The sequence below is a fragment of the Channa argus genome, chromosome 4, assembly GCF_033026475.1.
Source record: "Channa argus isolate prfri chromosome 4, Channa argus male v1.0, whole genome shotgun sequence".
Lineage (NCBI taxonomy): Eukaryota > Metazoa > Chordata > Actinopteri > Anabantiformes > Channidae > Channa > Channa argus.
The window spans coordinates 26,274,858-26,294,555 of record NC_090200.1 but is presented as its reverse complement, the minus strand read 5'-3'; the positions used below and the strand labels follow the sequence as shown (position 1 = coordinate 26,294,555).

General features: G+C 37.7%; 2 protein-coding genes across 31 annotated transcripts in view; one reads left to right on the top strand and one right to left on the bottom strand.

Annotated features, from left to right (window-relative positions):
• Positions 1-1,808, bottom strand: part of bmal1a (basic helix-loop-helix ARNT like 1a) — a 30,163-nt gene extending 28,355 nt beyond the window's left edge. For all 3 annotated transcript variants that reach the window (XM_067500264.1, XM_067500265.1, XM_067500267.1), the window contains exon 1: positions 1,667-1,808. The gene's annotated coding sequence lies outside the window, so the exon portion shown is untranslated. The remainder of the gene's footprint in view (positions 1-1,666) is intronic.
• Positions 1,809-4,307: 2,499 nt separating this feature from the next.
• Positions 4,308-19,698, top strand: part of ppfibp2b (PPFIA binding protein 2b) — an 86,303-nt gene continuing 70,912 nt past the window's right edge. For 10 of the 28 annotated variants that reach the window (XM_067502852.1, XM_067502850.1, XM_067502841.1 and 7 more), the window contains exon 1: positions 4,309-4,527. The gene's annotated coding sequence lies outside the window, so the exon portion shown is untranslated. Of the gene's footprint in view, positions 4,528-19,698 lie in introns of all 28 variants that reach the window. The other 18 variants (XM_067502853.1, XM_067502846.1, XM_067502836.1 and 15 more) reach the window with 5 other exon arrangements.

The window sequence follows — 19,698 nt, the reverse complement described above, 5'->3', positions numbered from 1 at the left end:
ATGAAAGTGACTGACAGCTGATCAAGAAAATGACATCTGATGTATTATGCTACTGGAAACATTAAAAACAATGTTTCAGTTTCATCAAATGACAAAATGTAATCAGTCACTCATGGTAGCCCAACAACAAACTGTAGGCTAATCTCACAAACTAAACCTATTCCCCTGAGAAGAGTACCAGCTAATGCTCCTGAGAACAGTATCAGCTAATGCCCCTGACAACAATGTGTTCTCCAGTGAGATATCCACAGGAACAATAGAGTTTCCAAAAAAAACAAAAAAACAACACACATTACCAGAGTGATAAAGCCACTGGTATAGACTTTAATTTTTAAAAAATGTACAAGTCAACATCCTTTTTCCTAATAGTTTCCTCTTCATGATCAACAGGCTTGTTAACTGTATCCTTGCTGAAACATCACAACAAGCCCATTAACATGTCTTCAAGGAAATATATCAACACTGATAAGCACTAATGTATTTTGCTACCAGTCTCAGGCCAAGTCTGAAGTTCACAACAGACGTATTTTTTGTCATGAAAAGGTTAATACATAAACAACTGATAACACTAGTGCTCAGGCGGACTTATGAAAACAAATGTATGGACACACATATTGCAAATAGAATTTTAGAATCAAGTTACATTTAAAAAACACCGACTAAAATCTCAAACACACAAAAATTAATAATACTAATTTGCCAGATTTTGTAAATGACTTATGCTATTTTTGATCCACAACAGAACCCCCCTCTTCGGAAAAAAAGAAAAAGTTTTAGGAGGATTGATGATGGCAAGTAAGTTATGACTCAGAATATTAAGCAAAAATATAAAAGCAACAAATCTTCATCTCCTAGGTCCTGTAGAAACCCTGGTCATGTAAACCCCCTTGAACCTATAAGCACCAAATTTGGGATCCCCTGCAGCAAACCAGCCAACAAAATGCGGCGATTGTCCCCGACGCACTGAGTAACCAAATCCCAAAACCCAAAATCACGAACATCTTTTGGCAACCACTGCGGAGACTGCAGAAACCGAGCGGTCGCCACATTTCCACTGCCAATGCCAATACAGTGTCACGATATTTTATAACCACTCATAAGCCCATGTCTCAAAACAGCCAAGGTCTCACTATGGGCTGCAACCACACGTTGCAAGACATATGCGTTGGGGGGCTGTGAACTTATCGCAGCAGGATGGATGCTGTCGAAGAAAACGTGTGCCAGACACCCACCAAGGCCTGTTTACATAGCTAGCGTGCTAGCATTAAATAGCATCGTTCACTTGGTCGCTTCGCAGGTCACGTTTGGTTAACATTTAACAAGACAACAGACCGGCACTTACCTCTGCGTGAGCTTGCTAAGAACCCGGGCAATTGCTGTCAACGGTTAAAGCTAAAGTGACTCACTGAGGGCGGTTTCCCCACCATTTGACCAAAACAATATTCAGTCCTTTTGACTAATATTAGCATACAGCTGCTAGCTGAGGAACGCTAACTGTCAAGACTTGGCCAGCGAGCTAGCGTCCCTCCTCCTGCTCTAGAAAACCACACTGACATGACCACGACGCTGGGAAAACATCGACGATATCCATCATGGATTAAAGCCCAGCAAAGTCACCCTGATGCAATAGCGATAACCTACAAGCTTGCTTTTATTCTGTACTTACATTAGGTCCAATGAGATTAGTCTATCCATTGAAAACCGCTGGGTAATATGTAATAGCAACCCCACAGAACTGTGACATAAACGATTTTCAATCGGTGACCCAGTTTCTCTTCACCGTCATGCCTGTCGGACCACTAACCTAGTTTTTCAGCCAATGGCGTTTGTGCTGCCGCCGTAGGTGTTCCTTGAACCAATCAAACACAAGTTCAGGCTGGAAAAATATGATGGACGTGTTACCTGACCAATGGCAGTCGGGGAGAAGAACGGAATGCAGAGGCTACTTGTGTGTGAGTGTGTAGGGAGAACACTGCATTACGAGTCGGGCTGTGGGCAGTCTTACAACACGAGCTGGCTCTGTGCCTAATACCTTAGATTAACATAATTGCCAATATTATATTGTATTCTGATCATATAAATTGGTGTATGCTGACCTATTTTCACTTACATTGAATGTGGACACAACTAGAAATGGAATATTGGCAGGAGTTCTGAATTTAAAAGGAAATATGTAACTGAGAAAATCTGAGAAAATACGGATTTATACCACTGCTTCACTTTTATATTTGTAAAATGTATTCATAATTACTTTAACATTTTCTTTAATTGAGACATCCGTGGATACGGGTAACTCTTGTGGTGTCTGGGTCAAGTTCCACAGTAACCTACTCTGTACATTTATGCCTCCTGCTGGTCATATGTTTTACCTCCTCTGCTGTTCAATCACGACATGAAAACAAATACCGAAATCTGACTATTTCATGTTAAAGGTAAAACATGCTCATATGCCATTCATTGTAAATAAAACAGGAAAAAAGGGCCAAACATTTTTGAAGGCCTTCTGAAATTCATATGTTCAAACACAAATTGATTCAGGACTATGCACCGTGCACTTTCAGCACACAGACTAGTGTTTACGATTTTTTTTTCATGTTTCTATTGCTGTTTTCACGTTTTTTCATCCCAAATCTGGAATAATAAACTAGCTTATAAATAGTGGGTCTATGCATTTTGCTTTTCATGAAGTTCAGAAAATGCAGTACTTCCCTAACAATAGCAGGGCAGATAACAAGTTTAGTTAGTTGGTGATCTTAGCAGGCAAAGGATGGGTTATTTCAACAATTGGTCAACAGGTGTCACTGTCCCTTTACTTTCTTTTTGTTCTTGTGTAATTTATTTTTTTCTTATTAATACAATGCGGCTTTACATGTACCTATTGCAGGGCTCTACTCTGCCTTCTACACACTGTGAGACAATTCAGTGAAATTAATTGTAGATTTTGTTTTAGTTCCAAAGTAGTTTATTTAGTGTGGATCCACTATCATCTTAATCAGGGAATTACAGGGGAACTTCACTGATTTTTAACTTGCTCTATATGGCTTTAGTTTACAGTGTAAATGTACATTAATGCTTTAAAACTTCCCTCTGACTTCCATATATTAAAATATTTCTCTGCTTCTAGCTGAAAAACTCCCCCAGATGACATCACCTCCTAATGAGGAGTTCAGATGATGTCATCTGGAGGAACTCTGGGTTAGGGTTAGGGCTACATTGAGATACAAAAAAAATAAATAAAATGATTCATTTTATTCCACAAGTACATTCAGATTTTTCCCCATTGATGTTTTAGCACCACTGTCATGTATTTTTCTACTTTTTTCTCTGACTTCTGTCTGTGAGACCACATTGTAATCAATCACAAACTTTCATTCAGTCTTTTGCAGCCAGGTTTCTTTTCATTTTAGCTTAGTTAGAACTTAAAATTACCATATTTTGTAAGAGCAACTACCCTTGAATTTAGTGATCCAGATAATATAATCATACATATTTGCATGATTCTTGTACTTTGTATATATGTACTGTATCCGTGTAAATACTCCAAGGCCCATTAATGGCCAGTGCTTGTGGCCTTCACAGGGGCAGGCAGGATACAATAATCTGAATAAACAAAAAATGACTTGCAGTAATCCAGGTAATGATAGATTTTTTCATAACTAATAAGGCTGGAAAATATCTGTGCAATTATATCAATACAACTGTGGCACACAGTCCTAATTTCTTCAAACACTTTACCACAAATTCTAGCTAGAGATGTAAAAATCAGCAACATTGAAAACACAGCCCTATACTTGTCAAAGGATATTAAAAAAAATCAGGGCTAAATGTTGCAAAGACGCACTATTCCAGGAGATGGCACTGTTTAGTTACAAAACAATAATATGTGCCGTTAAAATTCAGTTTTAAGTAAATTCAGTAAATTCAGGTTTAAGTCCCATGTTGTTTGGGTGTTTTTGTTGTTGGCTATTTAAATAGAATATTTGGCGCTTACTTGCTTCTGTCTTTTGTTGGTATTTCTGACAGCATTATTTTTTCAATCAAAGTTATAGTAGTATTTAGGTTAATCTATGAAGTTACTTTCCACACCTGAAATTATTCAACAAATACTTTGGATTACCTTCAGCTGCTGTCTTCAGGTACTGACAGACATGTTAAAATTGAGAATTTGGTAAAGTTCAGGTTTTTTTCCCATCATGTCTCAAATGAAAAAGCCCAATACATTATGAACCTATTGCCTGAGAGTTGCGCGTAAGAGACATGAGCGTACGACAAACGAGCAGCTCGTGAAGGCATCGTGCCTATCACATGGCAGGTGATAGTTGAGAGGAGTTCGAGCTTCAGTCCAGCGCGGAGTCCAGGGTGAGGGGCTCCTCTGCAGCACAGGGCGTCCACAGTGTATCCTGAGTGCGTTTGACGTCTGTGTTAGCAGCATGTGTGTGCGTGTTTGCGTGTTTACTTTATCTCCAAGCATCTCCCGCAAGGAAAACTAAAGGACGTTTTGACAAAGCTTCAAAGGAGTTGCGTACTGTAAGTATAACGACACCGTGAAGCTGCTTTGCCAATAACATTAGGATAACTTAGTTTTACGCTTTGCCCGCTGTTGTTGGACAATCATTTAATTTTTATGGGACTTTTTTTTTTTTTTCTGAATACCACAGTGGAAACTCACCGTGGACATAAATAATAATGAGAGTGAAGTTTATTTGAATACGGTAATACAATAATAGACAAAGCCCCAAAGCTTATATAATTAACATTGTAGCAATGGTCGTTTAACGTTTTCTCTTTCTTTCTTTCTTTCTGAGTCAATTTGTCTTTTCACTCAAGCATTAATATTAACTCCTATTACTATGTTTAATAGGATCTGAACAGTGCGTTTACAGGGAGTTTGCTCACCTTTATTAATCTCTTACTAATAACATTACCTACACAGTAGTTTGGAACATAAGGAATAGAAGTCCTGTTCCATGTATTAGTATGGACATGAAGTAATAATATCTGTTTTTCACATAGCAGTGAAACTTTGCCTGTGTACATACCACTTGCTCCTCAATTGAAAACATGGTACTTTTATTGTGACACTTGTGCTTCTCCGCTTGCTCAGTGATAAACTGTCATCTTGGAGGTGTTAAATGAGGCATTCTTTCCCACGACACATGCGTAATTATACACGTGTAATTGCAAATCATTAATTTCTGACAGCGCGAGTGAGGGAGGGAGGGAGAAAAAGAGGGGATGCTGATATGCTAATGGGAAGAGTATCACGGCTGATGTGTGGCCCCCCTCTGCTAAAGCATCTGCTGCATCTAACATTGTGGGATACCACATCGATACACATACATAGTGCATGCATGCGCACATGCACACACATCACAGGCAGGGAACTTAAGAGAGCTGAAGGAGTTTCCTGCCAGTGAATACAGCAGGTCGGTGCCTCTTTTCTATTAAAAATCTCATTTAAAAGGGAAAGACTTGAAAGGCATCATTGCTACTGACGACAGTGAATTGATTAAGGCTGCTTTGGTTGGCACTTGGGTGGCATTAGCACTTAGAAAGAACAGAAGCAGTAAAAACAGAGCTGAAGTGAAGTGGCAATAGATAAGAGCCCTGTATTTGTAACAAATATATTACTTTAACATCAATGACAGTTTGTTTTGACAGGGTTTCTAACCTACACGTGGAGTAGGTTTTAATGCTATGCCTGTACATGTATGTATGCATGCGCAGTACACACACCCTGGATCAGCAAGATTATGGCGCTCATCCCTATGATCAAAGCTGCTTGAGGTTTTCTCTGCAACCACATAGGTTCAGATGATTGCTCTGTCATCTTAACTGCTGCTGCTGCTTATCACAGCACTGCTGTAGTTCACTGAGGGTAATCTGGTGTTCCCAGATGGTGAGGAGAGATGCAGAAGTAGAAAGGGCAATGAATAAGAGAAGAAGGAGAGATATGGATATGACTGAGTCTGAGGATCAGCTATGATATTAGAGAGGAAGAGCTAAAACAGCAAAAGGGCAGGGACCAGATAGACAAAATCGGAAACAATCTTGACTTGCTGAGGGAGTAGAAGAAAACAGTGGGAGAGAGAAAAAGGAAAAAAGTATAAAATGAAATGACTGTTATTTATTAGGGGGTTTATGGTTTGCTGTCGAGCGAGAGAAAGAGAGGAAAGGAAATGAGAAAAGGTGGTAAAGAAGAGCAGAGGATTGGTGCTATACAGGCCATAGATATACTGTATACCTGTCACTGAGCACAAAAAGCTTGCTTCTCAGCCATCTTTAGTATTCTGAAAAAATTAAATAGAAAAAATGTGATCAGATTTTTGTCCACACAATTGTTTTTTTGGTTTGATTTTTTTTGTTTGTTTGTTTATTTTTGCTTATTTAACAGTCCACACCACAACAACCCAAAACACAAGTTGGTGAGAGATGGGTAAAGGTTTAATATGTGATGAAGTAGGTATTAAAGAAATTGCAAATATAATGTATAATCATGGAACCTGACAACAACTTTAATCCTCTTTTTTAAGCAATTATTGTGCAGCCTGTGCTGTTTGTATCAGCCGTTATTGTTTGAGCAAGATTGAGGTAGAATTCTACATTAGATGACTGACTGCAGGTTTTTGATGTTATTGCAATGCTTTGGAGACCAAACCTGAATGTATTTATAGGGGCATTACCATGCAGTCAGTAAAGCAAAGGTGTTTAAGCTATGGAGTGCACATACGGTAGATCCTTAAAATTATTCAGTTGTAGTATCCATAATGAGACCTAAAGATCTCCAAATCATGGTTGCACATTACATTACAGATAAGTGTGCCCTAAATAATGGTAGTTTTCAACAGTTTCAGTCTGAGAATTTGAATAATTTTTGCTTAAGTAATGCATTTTGTGGCATTCCTATATTCTTACTTGATGTTGACTAATAACTGAAGGGCTGTATAGAGCATTGTGCAGCGTAGCAGAGTGTGAAAGAGCACAGTAGAGCAGGGAAGGCTGGGTGGAGTAGAGTTGATTCATTTTTTGTGCCATTCTAGTGCTAGAGTACGTTGCCTAGTTGCATTGTGTTAAGTTAGTAGTGTAGGAGTGTAGTGTCCTACTGTAACCGCTTATCCTATTAGAGTCACCCCTAACAGGTCAAGCGTTTACAGATAATGGATGTATGGATGGACGTTATCTTGGTAAAATCATCACTGACTCACCACTCATGTCAAAACATGACATCGTAGATATTGACAGTCACTGAAAAAGTCAGCGTGAAGTGGTTGATTTGTAAGGAGAACCATTCGGGGATTTCGAAACTTGCTTTATACTGGTGTGTTCTACCTATGCTGTAGGTTTTTTGTAGGTACTCCAGAGTTGTACAGACTATCTCCTACGACATTTCTACGTAACTGCTTCTCCGCATGCGATTCTGAGCCCAACATGCTTTGCTCAGCTTTAGCTACTATTGTTTGTTATAAACCAAAAGAAAAAGGAAAACGTAACACAGTAGCATATAAAGCAGCTAACTGCATAGAGTCCGATCCTCAAAGGAAAGGCAGCTCTCCTCTATTGACCCACTATGGCAGCCGCACTGACCTGCTGTGGCAGTATTTTCAAAATGACAGAAAGTCAAAACACAGCCAACTTACCAAAAGAAAGATGAGGCAATACTCACCAAATGGTGCACAAAATCATGATGTCGACCATTATTTATGTTAATTTTTTTAATTTCTGAAGTACAATTCACATTCTCTATGCACTGAAGTGTACTTGATTTTTAAAATGTTTTTCATAGAAAAAAGTATGTTTCACTTGGTTGTTTGTTATTAATTACTTGTGGTTAGGCCAAGCCTGTTATATATAAAGTGTAGCTTGTCAAACAGACATCTACATAGCAGAAACGTACCTTAGGATTTCTGGTGCTTGTTAACAGGTGTTGTTTTTAAATTGCCAAAAGTGTACTTTTGACCAAAGGTTTAGTGGGGAAAGTACTATTGCACACCTTGAACTTACTATATATTTCCTATGCATATAAAACTGGAGATTGACTTCTTTTAAATGTTTGACGTATTATTAGTATCAATTTAAAGCTGAAGGTGTTTTGTGTGTGCTGTATATGCGCTAGGCAGCACGGTAGTGAAGTGGCTAGCGCTGTGCTTGCGTGGATTTCCTCCCACAGTCCAAAAACATGACTTTTAGGTTAATTGGTGAATCTAAAATTGCCCGTAGTTGTGAATGTGAGTCTGTCTGTTTGTGTCTCTATGGCCCTGAGATAGACTGGCAACCTGTCCAGGGTGAACCCCGCCTCTGAAGATGTTAACTTTGGATAAATTTTACTTCTATATATCAAATTGGAAAGTGTCAAAGTAGAAAATATACTTTCTATATATTACCAATTTACTATGCACAGTATACTTTTGTGTTATATAACATCTGTGTTTAAAGTCTGTACTTTTAGTCTTAATTTATTGTTATATATTGTCTAATTTGATATTTCCTCTTGGATTTCTTTTGGTCAGAGAGATTAACATAATGAAGCAAGGAGGGTAATGTCATAAAGAGAGATGTGTGAACAATATCCAGCTGTTGTTGCATGAAATCGTGAATTACTATGAACTATACATTATTTGCATTCAGCCTTATTGATTTGAACTTCTTTGAGACATTTCATTTTTCTACCAGATTTGTATCAATTCAAACATTTTTTCACCCAGGACTGTAATGGATCTGCATTATAACTTATAACTTATATTATTAGATTGTGAATCTAGTTTTAGTCAAGGAATGTATAACAGTGGAATGGTGGTCGAACAGAAAGAAGGTTTTGATGGAGTTAAGACAGGAAGTGAATCACAAATAATGATGAAAAGTAAGGAAATTAGCCATTTTTGTTTAGAACATAGTGGAGGATAAAAGCTTTGTATTATTTGATTTTATTTCCATCAGCTCTTACTTTCCTCTGAGAAAAAACAGGCAGGGTGATTCTGATGATGCCGCACTGTAAGAGCTGAGCTAACTTGTGTCATAGTTGTTGTATCATGTGCACTAATGGAAAGTTAATGTTATTTTGTACCAGCATTCAAGATGAAGTATACTGTACATTTAAGTACATTAAGTATTTACCTCTCTTGGCAGTTTTTAACCTTTTTTTATAATGTTAAATTATGGTTGAATTAACTAGGCCTTTTGATAAAAAATGACCGAAAAAATATTCCATGTTAAAGTGAAAACAGATTTGAAAATATATTTAAATTAAATAAAAATATAAAGCTGAAAACTGGTGGTTTCATAAAGATTTTATGAAAGTATTATCTTCTAAGTAAGTAATTATCCAACATTTGAAACCCATTGGCTGCACCAGTGATGATTTGGGTTGGGTGTCACTTTACAGGGGTGAGTACTTATGCTACTTATGCAATCAATAGTTTTCACTTTTACATGAAACACTTTTTTGTAATATGTCAAAAAAGACACATAAAATTGACCATGAATCAATGCTATAAAAAATGGCACATTAACACATTTACACAAGACGCTGCCTTGAAAAACAGCACCTATGGGCATTGCTGTTTTCAAATCTCATAGTCTGACTTGTCTGGGACTCAAAGAAACATCTGATGAGCAGGGGGACAGGACCTGCTATTCAGTTAATCATTTTTGACACAAGCAGACAATACTGTAAGCAGATAATTTAGGAAATTCCATTAGGCATTTTCAACTATATTGATAGTTTGAAGACCGAAAAATGTATGAATTAATTCCTAACATTTCTTAATAATGAAAATAATTAATTGCAACCCTCATATGCTGAAATACTGGCACATGAGAAGCATAACAACACTTATTGCAGCTATTCTCATTGTAGGTCTGAGCGTCATATGCAATGAACGTTTATGATAAAACAACTTAAGCAATGCTAATTAATCTTTCATAATCTGTACACTGTCTTTAAAAATGTTTGTTTTTTCGTGACAATCAAGAACCTGGTATATAAATAATGTAAAATATAAGTTGATACTGTGACGTGCTATAGGTATGACTTGTGTTTTTATCGGTGCTTCTGTGACGCAAGGACAAAATCCTTATTGTAGTTCAATGGGGACCAGTACCAACAATTACCCCAGGAGATATGGTGAATGTCAATATTTGATTTGGATTTAATGTCATTATATTGTTTGTCCAAACTCTATCGTCTGTTGTAGTAATGGTAAATACATACACTGCACTGACTGACATCTGTGTTTCTAAATCCTGGTGGATCCTGGACCAAAATATATCCAAACAACCAATGTGACTTTACTGTGTCACTTTGACACCAGAGCGATCTCTTACTTGTGGACAGCACAGTTTGCTTCTTCTGAGGCAATTTTCACTACAGCCATCAGCACTGCAGTTAAACCTGTTTTTGTCTTAAACCTAATCACAGCTTTAAGACTAGAAAATTGAGTTTTGGTAAATTCTGGTATTGCTTTGAAAAAGATAAATTGTTTAGCCCCAATTTCAAACCAAATAAAATACATAAATTAAGTTATACAGTATTTATATTTAAAATATGGCTTCTAGTCTGCGTCTATGAGTAATCTTCTGCTAGCATAAAAGCACAGGAATAATTAATTAAAGATAGTAACTTACAGTCTACTTCTTCAAATCACATTTTCAGCTGTAACATGCCATTAATCTGTTTCTTTTTCTATAGCAGGCTATAGTGCGCAGGCTATGTGTGACTCTCTGTGCATCTGCTTTTTTGATAACATTTACCTGAGACCCTTCAAAAGTTGAACACAAACATACAGCCTGTGTTGATGCAACTGTAACATTAAACTGTAATGTGATCTATCTCTGTGCTTGTCAAGATAGCTTGTGAGCATGTTGTGACTCTGACTCTGTGTAACCCTAGTATCGTGCAGCCAGGGTGCTGGCTTCTGAAGTGCAGCATTTCACTGTTTTGTCCTGCTTGGTATGTTTGGCTTTCATTGTAGAACCATATTGCTCATAGTTCATTTACTTTACTTAAGTTCTTTAGTTCTTACTTTCCTCACTGTCACTCTTTGCCATACCACTATTATTGTAGTAACATTTTTGTTGTAATTGCTAAACCTGAGTATTGTAACTTCCTCATCGAACATGTTAAGCACACTGACCAAAAAAGCAGATTTCCTCTATAAAATCATTACAATCCAGTTCAGTTCAATTCATCTTTATTTATATAGCGGCAGTTCACAACAAAGTCATCTCAAGGCACTTTACAGAATAAAGTCAAGACTATAAAATGTATAGAAAGAACCCAACAATTCCTCCTTTAGCAAGCCATAGGCAACAGTGGAGAGGAAAAACTCCCTTTCAGGGAAGAAACCTCCTGCAGGACCAAGATCAGGGTGGGTGTCCATCTGCCTTGAGCGGTTGGGGTTAGTCGAAACTGGAGAGAGAAAAGAAAAGAGCAACAAAAAGAAGCAACTAAACATCAGGCAGGTTGGTAGGACCAGTAGCTGCACAGTGGAAAACACACAGCTCCATCGCCGAGGACGCCTGCAGAAAGGGACAGAGAGAGGGACACTGAGACGGAAAAAAACAACTATAGGACAAAGAATACGGAAAATTAATTTGGAAATTCTGGGTAAGTAGGCCTGCATTCTGAGATCGAATTGGTCTAGTGGCTATGTATTCAAGAATACTAATACTAATCCTTCAAATGGACCTCTTTATCAGAATTTGAATAATTGTGTCCAGTATTGTTTCGAAAGTTCATGGGATTTTTTTATTTTATCCCCATTCACATGTGTAGTAAAGAAGGTGGCACTTCTCTTTATATATGCGTATTCTCTGCTGCATCTGCTGAGGCCACACTAATTTGTGTGCAGGTGCAAACTAAGCAGCAGTTATTTTGCTTGTTTCTTTTTTAAATTTTATTATTAGAATCAAGTAACTCGTTTAGCACTACTCTTTTGAGTCATGTTGTTCGAGAGATTTTTTATCAATATTTTTATTACTGCACTTCTTGTCATTCCTGTGTGACCAGTGCACAGCAACTCCATGGAGACAGTTCCTTTATCCAAGGGCTTTAGGCACCAAAGATGAATTTCCAAAGCAATTCATGTCAGAAGTACATTTTGGACCAATAACCTGTCAATGAGCCATTTCACATAAAGGATTGATTTTACTTTGCAAAATAGGCAATTTTTAAATTTGTCCCCAGTTTGATTTCTCCAACTTTTTGCCAATGACAGGATGTCAACACATTACTCGCAACCATTAAAAATGGTCTAAGGTTTGAACTGGTTCTTATATAGGCACGGGCTCCAATCCAGCCACTGAGTAGGTGGAAAGAGATATCTGTAAAGAGTATTGCAGGCTATACCGAGGTTGGCATGCTCCAGTGACATCTCACATTATTAAGGCTTTTGAGAGACTGGTTATGGAGTCCCTCTTAAACCCACACTTGAGCCTCTCCAGGTTGGCTATCAGGCCCAACTTAAAGTGGATGATGCCATCATACACCTGCTTTACTGGACCTACTGCAATTGACTTTTGCTAAGCTGCTGACTGTTGTCGCATATTGTTGTTGTGTTTCATTGGATGTGTTACACTCCTGCATGCCTAAAATTTCTCTCAGGGAAAGTATCTATCTATTTGTCTATCTATTGGGATGTTTTTTCCTTGGACTTCTTGCCAACTTTCATCACCAACCAACTACCCCACCCATCTTCCTGCCCTCTGCTATAATATCTACGTCTCCTGCAGATGCCGACTGTGGAAACAGTCAGGAGTTGATTGTGGACAAAGACAGATTAATTAGACTCCATAAATGAATAACATATTTGAACTTCAGCCAATAATAATACTTTTAGCTGAGCTGTCAGCATCTGATGGAGAACAACCCGCTATGCCCTCTGTAATGTTTCCTATTGCTCCACTATGGACCAAACCAACACTATCTTCTACCCCTCTCAGACCCATTGCCATCTTTTTGCATTTTTAAAAACGATCCAGTGGGGGGAGTTAGGCTCATGAAACACGTACATTTAATTCACATCCTGCCCCCAACAGCCCATGGACAGCACCAGCGTCCTGCACAAATTGATATGTGGACCACATGTGAAGTCACACATCTGTACTCTGTGTACCTTATTTAAATCTCGTGCAAATGATACCAGGCTGCTACAAAAACAACCACATACCTCAACACACATAACTCGGTTTAATGGCTGTTATTCCAAAGAAATAGGTTATTCTTAATCTTGTGCCTCCTGAACCTTCGTTCTTTGCAGTTTTTTTAGCAATTCATTCATTTTTCTATTCTTATAATAATTTACAGCAGTTTTGATTATGTGACATTACAACATGGCAGCATGTAAAAACTGATAAAGCATTGGATTAGTGTTGGCTATTTGTTGATAGAGAGAGTAATTTTGTCAGCTCTCAAACAGTAGTTATGGCACCTTAGGGATTTCTGCTGCCTCTAATATGACAATTTCTAATTAATTTATTACTATTTGGAAAAAGGTTCTGGGGCTGCTAATGAAGGAGAGTGTGGAATTGAGCGGCACACAAATTGTCACATACTGTCCTCTCTTGGTTGCATATCGTTTTGGTGCGCTCTGGCACAGCTACACATCCTTGGACAGGATGACACTGGCACTGACCATGGGTTGTTTTCAATGGATGAATCAAACCCCAATATTAAACGCTAAACCTCCGATAGATGTGAGCTGCTATTGGATGGACAAGTTTCAGGCGACACATGAAAATGCCCTTAAAGTTGGACCTGACGCCTGCTCTTCTTTCGGCACCACAATGATGTGGGGGTCAGGGGAGCGTTGTTTAACTTATCTTTTAACTTAACCACTAAGGAAAAACACGAAAATCATGCAGAAAATGAAATAACCTATATCCATTGTTGAAGCATAGTAAAATTAAATTTTTACTGCACAGACCTTGAAGGCTAATGCATTAGATGTAATCTACAGAAGCTGAGACAGTAATACAGATTTTGCTAAATTATTTTATCACAAGAAACAAGTTTTTTTATTTGAGATAACAGGAAAAATTATCTCATTATCTAAGAAACCATCTCGTTATCATGAGAAAATGAAGCTGTTATCCCGAAATAAAGAGATAATTATCCTGGTGTCATGACATAACATAATAAAAAAGATAATAGCATTGCTGTTCTTTGCTTTCTACTGAAGTCCTCCAGTATTGGCTAATAAGAAAGACACCCTGAGCTGTGTCAGGGATGATCAAGCTTTAACTAGTCAGTACAGTCACAAAAACAAACTTCCTATTCAGTAATACTCATCTGATCATCAGTCCGCAAAACTGCCTAAAAATTGTTCAAGCACACATTATTAATTGACTCGTGTTAAAGCAATGCTATATCCGTCAGAGATCTGTCTTCACCAGGTTTTTTTTATTTCGAGAGTGAGGCTGTTACATAAAGAGTAAGGTAGGTTGTTCCATCATTGAGGGACAACTGAGATAAAGAGCTATGTAAGGGTTTTTTTTTTTGTGTGTGATATAAGGACCACCATTAATTGGCAGAAGGCAGATTTATACCAGATGTGAATAATCAATTTCAATACTAAGCTGATGCTGTGTTGTATAGTAGTTTTGTATGTGAAGACCAGAATTCTCTCTTGGAGAGATTCTTACAGTATGTTGAGCAGATCTATGATCCACAGTATTGATGAAAATATTAATAAGAACAAATTTGTAAACATTTTTAACCAATTAGAAAATGCTACCTTTTTACTGTGACCACTCAACAATTTAGGTTAGAAAGCCAATGGATGTCTGTATAATCTTGGTTTTCTTTGTACTTGCCTAACAAGCCAAAAAGACCAGCAGAACCTAAAGTGATTTCATTAGTTTAATAAATGAGGTTTACTATGCAATTAGTAATGGCATATACCTCTAAAAATTATATTTGTGGTTCGGTTCTGTGGTGCACATAACAAGCCTTTCAAGAACTTCAATAGCACAGATGGTTGTTTCTCCCATGATGCTTTGCTGTGTCATTTCATCAGCTTCAACGCATGGCAGAATGAGTCCACAATCTAACTGTCCACTTCATTACTCACAGTGGCTCCTGTTGTTTTTTCCACTTGCAGCGACACGCTGATTGGTTATTCCCAGCTGTCACATGAGGTTGTGACTGTCTTTAATGTGTGTGTATGAAGTGGTGTTGACAAGTTGTTTTTACACCACTGGCTTGCTGGCACTGGTCTTTGAGCTCTCTGCTTGTGTCTATGCCTGAGGCCATGTCAGGGCTTCGAAATGAGCTGGGGACTAAAATCTGCATCTGCTTTGGAAATAATGAACTGCATAGATGTACTTCCCTTTTCAGGATTTCAGAATAAATACATAGTTTGTTCTTTGGGTAGGACAACATAAGTAGGATGAAACAACCAGGACATGTTTTAAAAGCATTTAGCTAAATGTTGTTAGCGAGAAAAGCTAATTTTTGTTTTTGTTGTATGGTTGTGAGGTCAGTAAACTAGTATGTTTTTCTTCAAGCAAGACATTTACAGCATGGAATCAGATCACCTCTCTGAGAGAGCTTTCCTGGAGCTGTAAAAACAAAAACAGCAAAAACAATTACTATCACACTGTGAATATTGAGTGTCCAGAGAAGATGGAGGACAGATGTTTTTGTTTTTGATTTTAAAAAAAAGCTTTGCCTGTGGACTGTTTTTATTTCTCTTTTTCAACTTTCCTACGAAAATTCTGCCAGGAGGGTCGTTTCAGTGCTGTGTGGTCTTCTCAAATGAAATACCAACCAACTGTAGGACTGCTTATTTTCCACTTGTGCTGCACAAGGTACAAATTTAGGGGTGGGAAAATGACAAAAACAAAAGTATTGTCCATCAATGCCTTGCAAATATCCATTTCCAGTGAAATATGGATGACCCACACTATGTGTTATCCCCGAATGCACCTCACTCACAGAACACACAAAACTTCTGACATACAGAAGCAGACACTATGCTGCCTTATCTTAACATAAAACCTTTGCACAAAGGCAAATAATAGGGCAATTTCTTTTATTAAATATTAATAAACGGTCGGTGGCACGGTGCCAGGCTTCATATGGTAGAAAAACCATGGAAACAGGCCTTTTTTGTTGTAATCATTCCTCTTGCCATTGAGAGAACTCATGTTAATCAACAATCCTGTTTTGTTTTGTAGTGTGCATGTAAAGCTAAATAAGACTTTGTCAGCTTGATTTTATTAAATCAAGTCAATATATTCTAAATTGTATCTTCAGTATAAATACCAAAAAAACTAAGAAAACATTGGAAGATATACAATTATTTGACTAAATTGGAAAGGTGAAGACTTTTATTCCCTTCAGAAAAATATATTTTTCCAGATATGAAGAAGTGTAAATTTGCCCTGACACTTATAAAGAAAGCATCTTTTGGAGGAATCTCTTAAAGGCCAGCATCAACACAAGGAATGGTTAGAGCAAGGAAAACTTGTTTTCAGTGTTCATACATAGTGTTCAACTCTTTTAATACATGCATGTTCAGACAGCACATAATGGTCTTCGTTCATTGCTGTCTGACTTTAATTCACTGTTTCTTTTCTGTCCGGCTGTTTGGTTCAGCTGTGACATTTAGCCTGTGAATGTCTAGGCTCTAGGGAAATGTGCATCCTTAAAGGCCACTAAAAATTTTAACATTGAATGAACAACAATACTACTTTTTTAAACTACAGTGCTTATGAAAAATGATCAAGGGTGAATAATGACTGTTAAGAAAAGCAAATTCTAAGGCAGATTTTTCATTGGTTCATTCAATTCATTCTCAATTTCGAAAGAGGTTTGCTTGCTTAATGAATGGAAACTGGTGGTTTGAGTTGCTGTTCTACAGAGCAGAAGATGTACATATTTTGTAAATGTAAATCCAATAGAAGAAAGAACAAACATTTCTCTTAAACAATTTATCATGGTGCATAGGGTTGGCTGTAGCTCAGTTGGTAAGGCAGTTGTCCATGGACCACAGGGTAAGTGGTTCAATCCTCAGTCCTGGCTATATGTCAAAGTGTCTCTGGGCAATACCCTGAACCCTTAATAACCCATTCCCCTCCCCAGTGCCAGTCTAAGCCTGATAGAAATTGTGGAGGGTTGCATCAGGAAGAACATCTGGTGTAACAATTGTGACAATCAACATGTGGACAATGATCCACTGTAATGAAAGTTTTATCATGGTACATCAAAAATGTGGCCATAACAGAGACCCCATTGTACAAACAGGTTAGTTCCCCATCAGCCAAAGTTCCGTCAAACTTTAGAAATGAAATCTTTTATATAAAGAACATTATAACCTTTCAGTTTGTGTGAAGTATCACATTTCAGAGATGTTGTTGTTAAACATCAATGATCTGTTTTTTTCATGATCTGATTTCACTGCAGGTGTCAAGTTACAGGATTTTTGTGTGACGTTATACATTTATTCACCCTTTGCAAGCACTAAGGTTGCCAAGCACGTGGTTTAAAATATCATCCATTCGCGCAAGAAGAACAGGATAAAACTTGAAAACCAGTGAACTTGAGAACCCGTTTTATAAGCAGTGTTACGGTTTTCTACCTGACAAACACCCTCATTGCTGCTGCAAAGATCTTCTGCATCTGTGTGTGGATGTATGTGACAAGGCCATGAAACATCTCTTGTCAAAATAATTTTACTCTGGTGATCACATGCGCATACACACACACACACACACACACACACACACACACACACTGTGTATGAAACCCAGCTAACAAACATTGGTAGCTTGTGTGGTGAGGTGGAAGAGCTAAATATAGGCCTGGGAATGTTTGTGTACAAAATACAAATCAACCATGGCTAAAAGATCCATGATTTATTGTTCTTTTTAAAAAAGGGAGGCTTTGCCATGATTGACATGTCAAGCACTAGAAAAGTTGTGCAGGTGGGAGCTAACGCTAATTAACTCTATTTAACAGCTGTCTGAAGACTTTAGAGTGATGTCTGTTTAACAAAAAGCACTGCAGATGAATTAACGTTAGGAATTGGACTGTTTCTGCGTTTCCTGTGCTCAAAGTGACCATTAAAGAGGATTTGCTGCAGTCAGTTTGAGCACCTGGTCCTGACAATTCATGTTTGGTCTGGGGTGACTGTAGCTCAGTTGTTAAGGCGCTCATCCACAGGGTCTGTAGTTTGACACCCAGCCCCTCCTGGCTCAGTGTCACAGTGTCCTTGGGCAAGACACCGAAGCCCAGATTGTTCCTGGTGGGTCAGGTGAGCACCTTGCGCATGTAGGTCCAAAAACATAATGTTTTAGATAATGAAAATTAATCCTGTACACTATACACAATTGTATAGTTCAGAAAGCAACAGTGTTCCTCACTTGAGGAAAAAGGAAAAATAAAGATTTTAGATTCTCAGAAGTGCTCAATGAAATATTGGTATTGATGAGATGAAAGTAAATCATAAATGAAGCAAATTGAATTGAATAGAAATTAATCAATTATGGACTGTTTGAATTGAAATTTAATTGGGATATCAGTGCCAATATCCACCCCTAGTCCTGGATATGATATTTGAAAAAATTCAACTGCAGGAGACAGAAGGATAGAAGCAGAGGTAGATATTATGTCTGAACTAAAGTACCGAACAAGGAACGTCCTCATTTAAAATGTCAGCGGTCCTGTCGTGTTGATGTTAATTGGTGAAGAATCTGGTGTTTCTTGTTGGTATGGCTCCACACAGAAACACACACACACACGCCATCAGACACACACACATTTGTTTTTACCCTGTGTGACAGGAGGGCTCGGGGGCTTAGGTCTGGCCTCTGGCTGGTGACACTAATCCAAACAGGCTAAACCAAATGAGGAGGAATAGCATACTAACACACACTCCTCTGTGTGTGTGTTTGTGTGTCTCTATATATGTGTGAGTGTCCCTTTTGTGTTTATGTGTTAATGTTTAACCCTTCTTCTCAACTACACAGTTTCACATGATTTCTGGCATTTCCTGTTCCCACAGGCCCATCCCAGTAACTGACTCTAGTTAAGGTTTAAGTGATGATGAAACTACAAATGTTGAGGTTTCCCACTTTGCTAAAACAATGACACCTTTCTGTAGGTTTGAAAGGTACATTTTGGCCTCACTCTTAGCTTGTGTGCTACTAATCTGTTCATTATAACTTTCATCAGGGTAGTTTAGGTCATTGTAGAGAGTTTTTGCCTTAGCATGAAATAATATATTTTTATAATCCCAGTCTTAGCTGGCAGCATTAAACTACGGTGCATGTCCAACATTAAAACAGTTTTTGTTTTGTTTTTTTTACAAAGATTTGAAATGTTTTCAGGTTCTGCGAGAATTTGGTTCTATACTTTATGCCATTGTAAACTGAGTACCATTTGTTTTTGGACTATTTGTCCAAAAAATTTTAAGCAGATACCTCGGGCTCTGTAAACATGTGATGGAAATTTCTGATAATTTATTGTACAAGCTAAGCTATTTATTCTATAAGCTAAACCTGATCAGGTAAACATCCTGGCATTACAAAAGTTTGTCTTTAAAGTGGATTTTTAAACATGAACAAATCATTTGTCACTGTTTTGTAGTGAAGGTCTTTATTTCCTTAATAGTGTAATTTAAAAAAAAAAGCAAGAGGCAGGGATTTATGGAAAAACACATATAAATAAATATATATGGCACAACCTATAAAGTTTTGTCA